This window comes from Mugil cephalus, chromosome 7 (assembly GCF_022458985.1).
Source record: "Mugil cephalus isolate CIBA_MC_2020 chromosome 7, CIBA_Mcephalus_1.1, whole genome shotgun sequence".
NCBI lineage: Eukaryota > Metazoa > Chordata > Actinopteri > Mugiliformes > Mugilidae > Mugil > Mugil cephalus.
The window spans coordinates 28,984,906-29,001,905 of NC_061776.1; the positions used below are offsets into that span (position 1 = coordinate 28,984,906).

General features: G+C 38.8%; 1 long non-coding RNA gene across 3 annotated transcripts in view; it reads right to left on the bottom strand.

The window, feature by feature from the left end:
* The window catches only part of LOC125010850, a 171,804-nt gene that overhangs the window by 92,547 nt on the left and 62,257 nt on the right, over positions 1-17,000 (bottom strand). The window lies entirely within an intron of this gene.

Sequence of the window (17,000 nt, forward strand, 5' to 3'; positions counted from 1 at the left end):
TAACTTTTCCTTTTTTGATTTCATTTCTTATCAGACACTTATAGATTGTTTTAAACATAACTGTCCATACAAATACACACAAATGCTCCAGTCAGCCTATGGTATACAAACCCAGAACCTTCTTCCTGTCTTAATCACTACTGACCATAACAACCACTAAAGATCATTTTATTGGAAACATTCTTTCATTTTCTGTGACCTCATTGTCACTGGATGGTGGGCAGGGAGACTGGATCTATGTCCAAATTCACAATTTCCACTTTATTGTTTCTTTGTATATATTTTACATGCAACATATCTTTTTCTTGTTAAACATTTTCATTCTCATAATACCACAAACTTCCTCCACTCCCCCAATTCCTGATTGTGCTCACAAAACTAGACTCAGAGATTTTTTAAGTTTTTTATTTTTGTCCGGAGCCTTGGAGCTAAATCGAGAGGTTAAGCCTCTGACCCGTGCCTCTAAGCTGCACCCTCTACTCCACTTTATTTCACTCAAAACTTGCATCTCTCTCCCCCTCTGTTTTGTTTACATGTGTTGTTACTGTGGTATTAGTGAGCTTCACATGCGGAAAAGGAGAGTTGTCACATATGTGACGTGGATAAAAGAAAGGTAAAATATAAAATGGAAGAATAGTAACGGACAGTACCTTATAATAAAATAACTGTAATCTGATAAGTGCTTGGAAAAAGTAACACGTTAGAAAACTGGAAATAATTGGTCAGATTATAGTAACACATTACATCCAGATGTAGATGAAGCAGAGGAGCTTCATCTACATCTGGAACATTTGTCTGAAATCATTCATTCTATTCAACTTTGACTTTTAAAAGTCTATGAAAATATCTTTGTGTTCTTTTGCTCTTTCATTGAATTATTTTGATTGACTTTGTATTTTTGCTCTTTCTTCTTCTCTGTGTTGTTTTCATCTTTTTTCGAACTGTTGAAATATCTGCTAACAACATGAATAAATCTGATGTCAAATAAATAGTGAAAGCAGGAAAGAAGAATCTCCCTCAGCTCAGTATGTTTGTGACTCTGTCTGAGATGGAGGTGAAATATGTGAACCTGGGCTGTGGTTTACTGCTCTCTTCCTGTCACAAACACTGTTTGACATCTGTTCATCTTTGGGTTTTTGTTCAGGCTGCTCGCATCATTTCTCACTGTGGGTATCACGTCTCTAACAGGAGCAGTAGTAGGAGGCTGAATGATCAACTTTAACTTTCTTTATCTCCAACTCCCAAAATGTTCTGTTTATACACAGCTGAGAAATCATCTTTCTGAGGATGTTTTGGAACCTGGAAATAATTCCCCAAACTATCCTCATAAATAACAGTAATCAGGCTGAATGTTTCTTTCTTCTGGAACCAGCGTAAATAATTATTATAACACTGTTCAATTCCTTCACATCTGAAGGAGACTGTTTGACCAAACTCTCCTGGTCCATGTTAACTGGTCCTGGGTCAGATCTGCTGCCATGGCAACCGGGGCTGTAGAGACACAGACAGATAGATAAAGGTTAGTGAGTGAGTGTTTGTTAAAGGTGGAGTTTGTTGGAAACACTCACTGAACACAGACAGCACAGAGCAGCAGCTGGGAGGAAAAGCATTTTTTTTGTGGTGGTGTATCCTCTGGTAAAACCTGGGGAGAAGTGGATCTTGAAGCAGCTGAGGCCCAACAAGCACGAGCTGTGACATGAGACGAGGCCACGTGGTTTCTAGCAGGTCCTCAAAGCTCCCATCAGCCCTGCAGCCCATAGATGAGACGGCTGCTGATGATTGACAGCTCAGATCAAGCTGCTGTGCCCTTTCATGGTCTTGATTTGAATCTGTCAGCAGATAAAAAACATCTGGGTCACATGATGCAGAAAGACTAAAAAACATTCATGTTCCCACAAACACATTCAGGTTGGTGGTGAATTTAGTAACACAGACTGTTCTCTGTTGTTGAAGAGATGAGATGAAAATACAAAACTACAAATCATGAACTAATCACTGAAAATTCATGAAACTATAATAATATATCTGTTTTTATGATTTTATTTGTATATTTGACATTTAAAGAGATGAAACCCTTAAAAATCCTTCTCAGATTAGGTTTATTGTCTAATATTACTTACAGCTTTAATATCTCTCAGAACATACAGGAGGAATTTGACAAGTTAAAGAAAAAGATCAAATATTTTGACATGTTTGACAATTAGAGACTTGATCAGCTCTGATCATTTTGAAATGAATAAGCAAAGAGAAGCAGCGCCATCCTGTGGAGAGTCACTGAAGGTACAAAGGCATCCAGACGCACAGAGCTGCTGCCTCAGCTCCAGGACTCTACGCTCTTACACTGTCTCTGACTGTGTCTCCATGAGCAAAAACAATGTCACCATCAAATACACAGAAGACACAACCATCCTGGGATGAGACTTCATACAGGAACAAATAAATAACATCACCACCTATGGAGAGGACAACAATCTTGTTCTCAACATAGTAAAAAACAAAATAACTCATTCTGGACTTCCAGAGGAAAGCCCCCTCTGCATCCTCTCAATATCCAGGGGACTGAAGTGGATCAGACAGACAGTCACACGTTCCTCGTCTTCAGGTGTCAGAAGAACTGAGCTGAGCCACAAACACCAGAGCAACAGTGACGAAGGCAGACTCAAATGTCAGCCCCTCACCCAGACCTACAGAGGACTCGTTTATAAAGTATTTGCATTGGCTCCCCATGCGCTTCAGCAGGATAATTTTAAGTTTCTTTTAGTAGTTTTTAAATGTCTTAATGGTCTTAATGGACCTTCTCATTTGTCTGACCTACTTTTACAATATCGACCCTCATGAACCCTGAAGTCCTCTGGTACCGGCCTTTTAACCAACCACAAGTTCTATCTAAGACACACAGGGAGGCAGCATTCAGTTATTATGGCCCCGACTGTGGAACAGCTGGAGAAGCTCAGGGCCTCAGAGACTGTTGATACTTTAAAAAAGAGGCTCAAGACTCTAGAATCTTTTTAATTCTTCTTCTTGTACATGATTTGAATTCCTACTAACTTTGTTTTATCTGATTTGATGATTTTATTTCATCCTGATTCCGTTTTATCACATGTTGTTTTTTTATTCATGTCACTGTGTTTTACAGGACTTTTTTTATATTTATAACCTATTCTTACTGGGTAAGGGACTTTTATTTTTATCAGTTTATTTTAGTTTATTACCACATCTTACTGTTTTAGTCTTTTAGTTCTAGGAGCCTGTTCCTGTCAGCCTGTGGGGCTGCCGTCTGTTGGGTCCCTCATCCTGGTTCTGTTATCTTGGGGTGATCTTTACGGCAGAGACCCTATGGTCTGTCATGGTTTATGTCTGACTTTTATTTTGTGAATCATGTTTTGTGTTTCCTGTTTTATTTTGTTAAGTTCTGGATTTCCTGTCTTGTGCTTCCTTGTGTGTCCCTTGATTGTTCATTGGGTTCACCTGCTGTCATTGCCCTGATCTGTTTCACCTGTGTCTTGTCAGCCCTCAGCCCTCTTGTGTACATGTAGCCCTGCCTTTCCCTTTGCTCCTTGTCGCGTTCATTTTATGTCTCCTCTATGTTGCCTCGTTCCTTTTTTTTTCCTTACATTGTTGATGATTGTTTATTTCTTCTTCTTTTTGATTTTGATCTTGTTTCTTTTTTTTTTTTGGAAAAAGAAAAACATTAATAAAGTTTGATTTGGGGCATCAGGGCGTGAAAGGATTTAATTTCATTTTTATTTTATTTCATTTCATTTATTTTAAAATGCTGACGAGGAGAACCTTGCTCTGGACTTCAAATGTCCCTGTACTAAAGTCTGTTCTATTCTATTAGACAGTCTCAAGATGAACTTGCCCAAGATTTCCAGCAGTTCCAGCAAATTGTGCTGTTATTCGATCTACGTGTAAACTGGAACAAGGAAGAATTTGATTTGAGTGACTGCTTTTTTCTGATCCTGGTGTTGGTCACTTGTGTTCCTCAGTGGATGAGGAAGAGGATGTCACTAGATTAAAGATGGTTTCTCAGTTTCATCAGCTGTCTTTGTCTTGTGACAGTTGATTGGTGAATAAAGGTGATGCTAGCTTATGTCCTTTACTTGAAGCTGCAGTACTGGGTGATGGTCTCAGTCTTTGACAGTGGGTTCATTTGTGAGGGGCCTCTTGCTTTTTATCTATATGATGAATTCACAGGAGCTGTCCAGTGCTGAAGTTACCTCTCCTTGTGTGAGTCTGTCAGTAGAGAGGGTTCATAGGAGTGTCCAGTGCTGAAGTGAGGAACTGGTTTGTCAGTGGCCTTGACCCAAGGAAATCTGACAAACTCTGAAGTTTTGAACAATCTCTCAGGATGCTTGGGTGATCTTTCTTATTTACAGTGTACTGATCTGATAGAGTTCATTGAGGCTTTTAAAGCTGCAGAGACCTGGTAGTGTTTTCTGTGTGTTTTGTAGTCACTGTTCCTGATGTCTGATTGTGACATGATGCGATTTTGATCCTGATCGATCAAAACTTCAGCAGTATTTTAATTTTGGGAGCCATTTCCAACTGCTTTCTATACAGACTGATACTTTATTGCACTAGTTACCGGTCGAAGAATTGGGTCCATCTGGAGTGTCAGCAGGATGAACATGATGATTCATGGAAGACAAGAGAAGAAAAGAATCAAGCTGTGTTACAGATGTATTTCTACTCCACATTCCAGCTCAGGCCTGGCCCGTGGCATAGGCAGTATGGGCAAATACTAAAGGCACATCCATCCAGGGGGCGCTGATGGGATGAAGAATAAAAAAAGTGCAACTGATATTTATGTTGTTATTTTTATACTAACACTAATTAAACCCACATTAATGGTACTGCATTGCAAAGCTATTAAATAATAACAAAGCCCTTGTACATCCATGTTAAAGTGCACATCATGTTTGTTAATTCTTCATAACTCAGCATTTCCACGTGCTATATTTTACTGCAGTTTACTGCTTCTTTGCATTCTGCTAATTAGCATTTCACTGTAATGATAATAAGATTGAATCTAATCTAATTAGCATATCAGAACAAAATTGCCTTGTATATTATACATGCACAGCATAGTGAAGTAATTCCTAGAATTAACTTTTACTATTAGACTCTAACACCCAACGATGTCACTGACTCCTGTTCTCTCTTCAGATACGCTGTTAAACCCTGCTCCTGCAAATCCTGGGCCATCTACAGTCACCGCCACTTCATCAGCATCAAGCGATCCTCCTGTCGCCTCCACCTCAGAAGAACCCGTGATGCAGCATCAGGAATAAAGGCTGCACGAATAGACCCTGACTGGCCATCTCCTCTTACGATGAGGTACGAACAGGATTGTTTCACAGAGGTCCATCTCAAACTGAAAACACCTTAACATTCACTAAACAAAAGGACGGAAAGAAGGTGTCAACATGACTATTTTAACAGACACTTGGTCAATGGAGAAAAAATCAGAAGCTGGCTGATTTTACTCAAAAAGGATGATAGCTTGCACTGCTTCTCCTAATTCATGATCTTATTGTTAATGGTTTTCATTGTTTCTCTAAAAATGAAAGAAAATGTCAGAGGGCACAGCTATTCAGTTTCTACCACAGGATGGCGCTGCTTCTCTTTGCTTCATTTCAGAGCTGATCAGGTCTGTGTTCATCAAACATGTCAGAGCAGGAAATTCTTCTAACTGACCAGAATCTCTCAGAGTCACTGAGCTTTGATTTTACTTTTAGGAGTTGAAGTCAAACATTTAATCTTCTGCTTTCTTTTGTCAAACCTCCTGTATGTCCTGAGAGATAATAAAGCCGCAGAGGAATATTAGATATCACTCAGTAAACCTGCTGTGTGAAGGATATTAATGCTTGGGTTGACCTACATTTAAATGAAATTAGGTCATAAATAAATCAACTAATTTGTGTATTATTATGCTTTCATGAGTTTTTCTCACTCTCATCTGTGGGCTGCAGGGCTGATGGGAGCTTTGAGGACCTGCTAGAAACCACGTGGCCTCGTCTCATGTCACAGCTCGTCCTTGTTGGGCCTCAGCTGCATCAGAGCTCCACTTCTCCCCAGGTTCACCAGAGGATACACCACCACACAAAATGCTTTTCCTCCCAGCTGCTGCTCTGTGCTGTCTGTGTTCAGGTGAGTGTTTCCAACAAACTCCACCTTTAACAAACACTGTCTCACTAACCTTCATCTATCTGTCTGTGTCTCTACCAGCCCTGGTTGCCATGGCAGCAGAGCTGACCCAGGACCAGTTAACATTGACCAGGAGAGTTGGTCAAACAGTCTCCTTCACATGTGGAGGAATTGGAACAATGTGATGTAAATAATTATATATTCTGGTGCCAGAAGAAAGAAACAGAAACATTTAAACTGATTCTTGATATTGATAAAAGCAACGGTTACATTGATAAAAGATACAATCATCCTCAGAGAGATGATTTCTCAGCTGTGTATAAACAGAACAGTTGGGGAGTTGGAGATAAAGAAGTTAAAGTCGATCATTCAGCCTCCTACAACTGCGCCTGTGAGAAGAAAGATCCCCACAATGAGAAATGATGTGAGCAGCCTGAACAAAAAGCAACAGATGAACAGATGTCAAAACAGTGTTTGTGTCAGGAAGAGAGCAGTAAACCCACAGCCCAGGTTTAGGTAGAGCGTCGTCCAATAATGAAAGGTTGGTGGTTCGATTCCGCCCTATCCCTAGTCTGTCTGTTGTGTCCTTCGACAAGGGCACTTAACCCCCCTTTCCTCCAGGTGTGTGCTCCCTGGTCAATGGTTAATAGTGAGTGATGTTGGTGGTGGTCTGAGAGGCTGTAGGTGCACATTAGCAGCCACGGTTCCCTCAGCCTGCCCCAGGCCAACTGTGACTACTGAGGTAGTTTACCCCCCACCAGGGTGTGACTGTGTGAGCCAATGAATGATGCAAACAATTGTAAGCATCTAAAAATAGAAAAGCGCAATATGAAACCAATGCATTACTATTATCAACATGTTTAATATCGCTGTAAAATTGGGCTTTTAATATGGAGGTCTGTGGGGATTTGATTCCCTTTGGAGAGCTTCATTCGATGATCTGAAACCCCGCCCCCAAACGGTCATTGTCCAATCATACATCTCAGTGACCGTTACTATGTAAATGTCCTGGTGTTGTAATGTGCCTATTGTAAATGTAAGTCAGACACTAGTTACCCCAGGAGTTTGACTGAGGGAGTCGTGTTCTTCCCATACATGAAAACACAACAGGAGTGGTCCCTTAAGTGGATCTAAACGGTGTGGAACAGAAACATACCACCAAAGATAATGTGCAAATAAAGTTTAGTTTTAACAGAGTGGATCCTGACTGAACTATTGTCAGATATTAGTAATATCAGTACCTACCTTTAGCTAATATTAGCTAGCTAGAGTTACCTTCAGTGGTTGTGTTGGGTCTCATTGTTGGGAGATCTCTTAACGTTGTGTTTGGTCACTTTATATCACAATTGAACACAGCGTCCCATCAATGCAACTTAAACTTATTTTGTTTTCTTCTTCCATGTAGCATTCTGTGAATGGACAGCGGCACCATCAGCGTCAAGAAGCTTCATGGGCTAGCAACACTAGCTCTTGTGGACGACGGTGTGTACTTCCACATGGGCTTCTTGTTTATCTATCTATCTATCTATCTATCTATCTATCTATCTATCTATCTATCTATCTATCTATCTATCTATCTATCTATCTATCTATCTATCTATGGCAACAAGCCTGCTGTCATTCAGTTGGTATTCATAAAAACCATGAAAAAATGATTCCATGGGGGGCTCATTTCTTTTGAGCTGGTAGAAAATATTGATATTCAGAAGCAGAGGAGGCCATGAAGACTGAGGCACATGTAGTTTATGGAGCTCCACATGTCTGATACACAGCACTCCAGGCCATGAAGACTGGGCTGGTTAATGAAACCACGACAGCAGGTGTAGCTTAGCTCAGATATTCAGCACTCCAGACAAGAGACCCTTACAATGCTGTGCTACTCTTACAGAGAGTTTTTTTTTCTTTTTTTTGTATGTATATATATATATATATATATATATATATATATATATATATATATAAATATATATATATATAAGTTAATAAACTATCTTCCCAGGCTATGTGAGCTTCTTCAGATTTAGTGGAATGCCAAATTCCTACCATATTTCGAACTGCCTGCTTTCAACTACTCATCAGATTGATCTATTCAGTTTGACTGAAACGTGGCTGCAGGATGATGAATATGTCAGTTTAAATGAGTCCACGCCACCCATGTCATAGCAACTATGAGTTTCTACGTGATTTAGTGCTTAGAACAGATAAAGTCATCATAGTAGATGACTTTAACATCCATACTGATGTTAGCAGTGACAGTCTTAGCTCTTCATATATGTCATTATTAGATTCAATTGGCTTTTCACAGAATGTAAATGGATCAAGTCACTGTTTCAATCACACCTCAGATCTTGTTCTAACTTACGGCATAGAAACTGAAGGTCTGACAATATATTCTCATAACTCTCCTTTGTCTGATAATTTCCTTGTTACATTTGAATTCACAATATGGGACAACACTGAAATTAGAAAGACATTTTGTAACTAGATATAAGGAATTAATTCCTTCAGTATTTACCTCAGTGCCTTATGTCAGAGATGTGGATGCCAGCAACCACAATCTAACTCCAACACAAAAAGATTATTTTGTTGATAGTACGACAGCATCACTCAGTACAACTTTAAATCGAATTGCTCCTTTGAAAAAGGTGATAAATCGGAGGAGGGTAGCTCCATGGTAAAATTCACAGTCATGTAGTTCAAAGCAGGGAGTTCGAAAGATGGGAAGAATTTGGCATTCCACTAGTTCTCACATAGCCTGGAAAGATAGTTTAATAACTTATGAAAAAAAAATCTCTGTAAGATTAGAGCAGCATATTATTCTTCACTAATAGAAGAAAACAAGCACAACCCCAGATTACAATTCACCAACCTCTTATACTCTCAAACTGCAACAGTTTTTCCTTGTCACCGTTGCCTTCAGGCTTGCTATGGATTTTTAAAATTTTTTTTTGAAAAGCATCTTGAGACAATTTGTATTGTTATAGGCACTATATAAATAAAATTGAATTGAACTGAATTGAATTGTTAAGTATTCATGATGTTGTTTATTTGGATTATGTTCCAAGGGTGTTATGACTTGCATTATCCACCATATTTGTGTGGAACATGCCAGAGGCAGTGGACTCTTAATGTGTCTGCTTTGTACACACTGGACCTTCTGAGCTCCTTTCAGGAACTGAATATAATTTCTCCCGTCTTCCAGAAAGGTATTTGTAACGTTAATGGAGCACTGCACAAGCGTGGAGGAAGAGTAAGTATATTTGTTCTTCATCATATTAAAAAGCTGTATATCAGCAGACAACATCCAAAAATGTACAATTCTCTTTACCTGGTAGTGTGGACATATCAACCCAACTCTGCAGTCTTGAATTCCCCTGTCCAACCTGCTAGTCTGAAATGTTGCCTGTTTCTGTTGATGGAAATTTGTATTGCTTTAGCCAAAGTGGAGGGTGCTCTTTTTTCAGTGTTTTTGCTAATTAATTAATTTATATTCTTATGTGATTAATGGATCTGTCTATTTTGCTTTCTTCCTCAGCCTCTGCTTTTTTGTCTTTGTAGCAAAAGACAGTGAATTTACATTTGTGGTCTATGTCACAGGCACAGGGAAAGGGAAGTGTAGGAACTCCCAGTGGACAGCAGCAAGGGAGAGATCCAAGAAGGCTTTGCAATTGGATGAAGAGGTGATGGAAGTCACTGCATGTCGGCAAACCTCAGTCCTTTGCCATCAATGTAGCTTGCAAATTTTGGCCCTACCTCAGCAAAGCTGCCCGTGTCCTTCCGGCCCTCTAGGGGCTGTCAAAAATGAAACCGTTCCTCAGTGTGATGTATGCAAGAGCTCACGCAACTAAGTGTGAGGTATTGTTAACATTTTTGTTTCACATGTGCATTGTCAATGTTTACAAGAGCAATATTAACATACAATTTAAAGTTGATGCATAACAATGATATGTAGCCTTTTGCCATATCAACACTCATAGATCAAATGAAGTGGTAGGAACCAGTAAGGAGCATGGACAAAGGTTGGTGAGGAGGCGAAGCAAGTTATTAGCTACCTATCTTGTTGTGCCCTGATGACAAAATATGTCAAAAGCAGCTGTAAATCCGCTTTCTATTTTAATCTATTTCAGCTTTCTATTAGACTATTATTCTCAGACCCAGCGCTATGTGCTATGTCTGAGCAGAAGTAGGTGGTGCCTAGTTTTGGAAAATATTACCTTGTCAGCCCTTGTATCTTGAGAACTAAAACACAACACAAACTAAACCAATAAAACATACACTGAAACAGCTACAGATATGGCACAAAATGTTTCAGAAACCACTCTCCCTGCGTTATCACATAGGTCAGAGTCAAAACTCTAACTGCCTTAGTTATTGATATATGAGTTTTACTGTATGTGTGTGTCTCCGTCCATGCAGAATATTTGCAAACAAACCAACAAAAGTGATCACTGAGACTGAATCATTACTAACTTCTCAACAACAATTTTTCCACAACACCTTGACACAACATCCCATGAGGGGACAGTTCAATTCAATTCAAAAGTGAATAATATAATAATATAACAATAGAAAAGGTGAAGACAGAGGTCCAATAGTCATTCAACTTTGAGCAAAACATGTGAGTCGAATTTATGAATTTTTGAGAACATCGATCACATGAATCTAAAAGGCTTGGATGCTTTTTGATAGTCTTTGTTTAGTAACATGAATGCTGTCATATAGAAATTCCCAAAATAATTACTTTCTCTCATACTAAACAGTATTATGCTGCTGCAGCTCAAAACAATACATAATTACATAGACACACTGCATTGTTTATGTCATCATTTCTAAGCAAAACACTCGTTTTTTAGAATGAACCAGAAACCAGAGTATCAAAATGTTTTACAATAAATAAATGATGAAATTCAGTGGAATAACAAGAGTGTTTGCCTTATTTTAAGAGTAAGACCATTTGTGCAACAATGAAATTATTATTTCATTGCAGGCCATCTGAGAGAACCTGCTGCTTCATATCATGTTAAGATGCCAGTCTATACCACAAACAACATACAACTTAATACAAATAAGCATGCTGGATGACAACTGCATGGCCCACAAATAAAAAACAAAACAAAAACAAACACAGCCAAAATGAAATGGCCCTTGACTCAACTGCATCCTGAATCACAATGTAGCAAAGGCAGCAGAACAACAAAAACTACGGTCATGGTCCAGTGTGCAGAGCGAAGACATTAAACAGGGTGCCATTAACATCCTATTAAAGAGACTGTGTAGCCCAAGCACACTCCCAGATAATATTGTGTAAGGGAAATATATTAACATCCCTGTGAGTAATAACTAAAACATGGAGTGAAAACTACAAGATTATAGATGTTATATGTTCATATGCTTGTGTCCAAGTTGGATCTCTATTGTATATGCCATGTAATGTCTATACATAGCAAATAGAATACGCTGCTGCCACTCAAAACAATACAACCATACTTAATTTACATAGACCTATCATTTAATATACATTGATAATATACAAAGCTCACAAGTCCAAACTCAAGAAGGAAAATCACTGCATTTAACAGCAGTGGCAAGTAATGTCTTCTCGTTTGTATATTTTTTATTACCATTTAACAGACACTGCTTTTGTTTTCTGTCATCATGTCCAAGAAAATAAAGCACAGGCACACACACCTGATATTAGGACAGTGGTGTGTGGCGGGGGGGACGCAGAAGTTGATCCGACGTAATGCACACTTGTCAATGGAGAATTATTTTGGGGTGGGGGTGGGTGATGTTGGGTAGGGTATGGGGGTATTATGGGATATGGTGTGGGATGGTGGAATGTGAATGTATGTAGTTTTATGGGGGTTTATTTGTGGGTTTTGGTTGATTGGGTTGGGGATGGTAAATGCATCTTTGGTGGTCAGCACTTGAAACTCCCACATCAATGGGGGGGGTGTGGGACACACACACACCAATTGTGTGCCTTTCTGTGAGGAGTGGCGAGAGTTCTCACCTGTTGGTTCGGTTTCTTGCTGTAGTTGTAGTTTTCTCCACCTCCAAAGACAGGCTTGTTGGGTTTGGTTAATATCATCACATGTGTTGATTTGAGACAACATCAATGATATTTGTCATGCTCTTTAAACAAAACTATTTTAACTACTTTCATCTCATTATAAATTCCCATTAAGGTGTAATTTTCTTAAGTTAAGTTAAAACTTAAATTAGAATTTAAATAAAATAAATCCTTATACATTAGTGCTTTTATAGAGAACATGGATTAATTTTAAAGATATTCTGTCTAGTTTTGAGTCAAATTTTAGTCTTTCAGAGCCAAGAGCATTATTTTGAGAATTGTTGTCAAGCAAAAAAAACTTTTTCAGATTTTTTTCGCTTTCTATAAGGGCTGTTTTTGCCATATGGACAGATTTTCGTGTTCGCCTCAGCAACACTCACCACCTCATCTTTAGTTCTACATTGAACGTACAACAAAACTCCTGGAAAGTGTCTCAGTGTTTAAGTGAAGGCTGCCTAAGGACCCAGTGCTATGTGCTATGCCTGAGCAGAAGTAGGTGGTGCCTAATACACAACATCAAACTAAACCAATAAAACAGACACTGAAGAGCTACAGATATGTGCACGAAATGCTATCACATAGGTCGAGCCAAAAACTCTAACTCCTTCCTTAGTTAAATATCATTCACGTTACTTTTGACATTAAAACTGCCTGATTAATGACAAATCATACAGCACAAAACTTAGAATAACGGATTGTTTCAACCCGGCGGATATAAGAACACTGAAGACTATGTAAAATTACTTACTTGAAGGGCTAAAAGCCCTAAAGTGACACTCACTTGTCACCAAATTGTCCTTTGTAAGCCAAACCATCTTGCATGTGGACAGGTTCCCGTTCATCCCAACAGGCCTCAGCAACACTCTGCGAAAAGGCCTGTTTCGTGAACTTTCTAACCTAACAACTTCCAAATGGCACTAATCACAACACCACACACTGGTGTGACAAAAACTTTCTGAATTTTTGTCTGAGAAATGGATTATAATTTGTCAACCCCTTTGAAGCCCAAATCTTAAATCTATTATCCGTTCTTTTGGGAGTAAAGTCTGAGTCGTAAGCACACCACCTTATGATTCTGGAGGCGTCTTTTAGTTTACAGATATTGATTATTTCCTGCCACGGATTCAAAAAACAGCCTGCTATCTAGTCTTCTGGAATCTCCTGTTTATACCATTGTATCTTCTTTTTAAAAAAAAAATTCTGGCCTTTAGAGGCATCACAGTGGATTACAGAAGAACATCTAGGAAAGGCAACCGAGTAGGGGATTCGAACCAGGGGCGCCTGCAGCAAGGACTACCGTCTCAACACATGGGACAGGCGCTCTACACACCGAGCTAAATACAAGCCCTAAGAGTTGTATCTTGAAGACTAAAACACAACACAGAGCAACCTGTAATACACACGCTGAAACACAAAATGTTTTCAGAAACATTTCTCCCTGCTCTATCACATAGGTTAGAGTCAAAACTCTAACCTATGCTCTAACCTTTTGCTTTATATTACACTTGGGTTTGTGCACCCACAGACGAACAGTGTCGCTCTGACTCACTCTCCTTGCGTCACTTATCTGCAGAAGAACACAAGGTAAGTCTGTCAAAACCTCAGTGGGTACAGGAAAAGATTATTATTCTGGGCTGTGTTCTCACTGCTGAAGAAAAAAACCCTGTCAACCAAACGCATTAGAAACCATCCCAGATTACTCCAACCTGGAATCGCCCCCCAAACGAAACACAGTTCAATCCCCAAGCATGTATGGGCATGTAACAAAAACGAAAACCGCGTATGTCCACTTCAGTGCTTCTGTTAATTTCACCACTTCAACCAAACCACACAAACAAGGTGTCCCCTGAAAGCAGAGACTCTGCTGATTACAAAGATATGTGTCTCATCACTGTGCGAAAACTCGGTTAGCTAGCCCCCGAAGAGTAGAGAAAAAAAAAATCCCCACACGAAACTGTATGTTTTATCTTTGCTGTTTGTGGTCAAAAGTTGTATTAAATTTATATTGAAAATGAGGTGTGACTCTTGGTTCAATATACTATCTTTGGGTTAACTTCATTCATCGACATAATAAAGAGTAGATACAGTATGTGTAATCTGACGAGAGAAATGAAGCGTCACCGCATTTAATCAATCATAACTCTGAATTAGCAGCCAAGTAAAACAGACGAGTATTTTACCTGGCTCTGTGAAATCAAGTGCTTGGTTGTGGCACAACCAATCATGTGAAATATGAATTCATGAATGAAAAACAAGGCAAAGGATGAGAATTAAATTAATGATTCATATATATATATATATTTTATATATTATTATATATATGTATATATATATATACACATATATATATTAAAAAATTTAAAAAACAAAACAAAATACTGTCTTCTTTAATCCTGAGCAAAACAATGTAAAATGGGCTACATTTACTAACATTTCTAGACTAATATGGATGTGCTGAGCTCCTTTTCCTGATGAGTACACTCATTGTAATATCAGCTTTAAAATTGGATTTTTTCGTGTGTTCTGGTTAAAAACATTAACCAACTAATTGTTGTTTCGTGCTAATTTTCATTTTAGGTCATATATGCAGTGCAAGTTCTGTGCATTTGTGGGGTCCAACCAAGATGTTCTTTCGATACACCCCCGGCTACGGCACGGTCACATTTTTCCCTGTGAATTATGTGAATTCAGAGACGTATGTAATGAAAGAAAGTTTTTGGTCCATCTCGGAAATCAAGAGATTGTGCATTGTCCCTTTCAAAGATGTAACTTTGAAAACAAACAATTTAAAAAGTTTCAGTAGTCACAACAGTAGAAACCACAAAAATCATACACTCTGAATTTTCTGAAAGTGAACCTCATGTCTTAGACCAAAAGTTTGATGACCTTGATGCACATCTCCTCATATTAAGTTGGAAGATAAGAAAATCCTAAAATATATCTAAAATAAGACATAATGAACCTCATTATTCTATTACGTGGAAGTTTTGGAACTGATTGTGTCAAAACATTCTGCCGTCTGGAGAAACTGGAAAAAAAGTGGGCACCCCAAAAAAATCACCTGAGATTCAAACTCCGCTTTCAAAGATGAGGAAGTAACACCGGCAAGCCTCAACACAAAAAGCCATAAAACGCAGAAAACATCATCAACAAAGCAAAAAGTCTCTTATCATAGAATGGATTAGAACAACAGCCAACAAAATAGACAAAATCAACATGCAAATAAAAAAAGAAACGCACACTTAAAATACATATACAAACAGGAATTTTCCATTACCAAACAACGCCACATCAAGAAATTAAACAAACTAATAGAAAGAAAAAGCAGAGACAAACAAACTACAAAACCAATGAAAAATGGGTACACCCTCACCGAAACAGAAAAAAAGGGTGCTAGCAAGAGGGCTACATTTCACCATTACACCCTCCAAAATACCACACGAACAATACATCCTAGCAACAGAATTAGCATGCCATAAATGTCAAGATCAGGGACAAAATGCAGAACTCCGAAATGCAATATCAGGAATTTTAAAATCAGCCAAACTTCCACCAAGCAACATCAGACAGGAAGAACAAAACGCAATTAAATCGTTAAAAGGAGACAAAAGCATTACCATCCTGCCGGCCGATAAATGAAGAACAACAGTCATCATGGACACAAAAACATATGAAAAACAGATGGAATCCAGGGTTAGGGGACAGGAACACCTACGAAATACTGAAAAAGAACCCACGGAAGAAAAGAAAAGGACCCTGACATCATTACTAAACCTTTACTACAAAGTAACAAAAACACGGGACGCATATGAACACCTGATACCCACAGCCAACATCACCCCCCAGATATACGGGACAACAAAATTCACAAAAAATACACCCTCTCAGCCCAATAGTTGACAGTATCAGATCAGTAAAATACAACCTCCCCAAAGCACTGATTGAAATCATCAAACCCCTCCTCAGTACAACAGAAGTTGTTTTGAGTTTTTGCAATGTTGCAAAAAAAACCAACAAAACAAAAAACAACTGGCACAAAAATTCAACAGCATAAGAGTAGAAAAAGATGACATATTCATGACGTCACATTACACATCGTACAGGAACGACTCAAGGAAGACCGAAACCCTCAAAAAACACACAAACCTGACAGTTGAAGATATTTCCACACTCTTACATTTTGTTGCTAAATCCACTTATTTTCAGTTTAAAGGAATCATACACAGACAGACAGAACGTTTCGCAATGGGAGATCCACTATCATAAACAATGAGCATTTTTTTTCATGGAGGACCTGGAATCAAAAACCATCTACACAGCATCCACACACTGTAAACCCACACTGTGGAAAAGATACGTGGACGACATCTTGGAAAAAAAATAAAAGTCGGACACACACAATGTCCACACTATGGACAACACTGGAAAAATAAAATTCACGCACGAAGAAGAACACAACCGGACCATGTCGTTCCTCGATCTGAACATCCACCACAAAGAAGATGGCGTCAAAAAATCACTGTTTACAGAAAACCCACTCACATGGACCAGTACCTCCTCTGGACATCAGAACATCCCACAGCACACAATCACTCAGTCGTCAGAACACTCTATTAACAGGCCAACAACATCACGGAAGATAAAGACAGACAGGAAGAGGAAAGACACATAGAACACGCACTCACACTTTGTCAATATAATACAATACAATAAACAAAAAGAGAGAACGAAGAAACACACTCAGAAAACAGAGGACCAATACAAAGACACCATATGC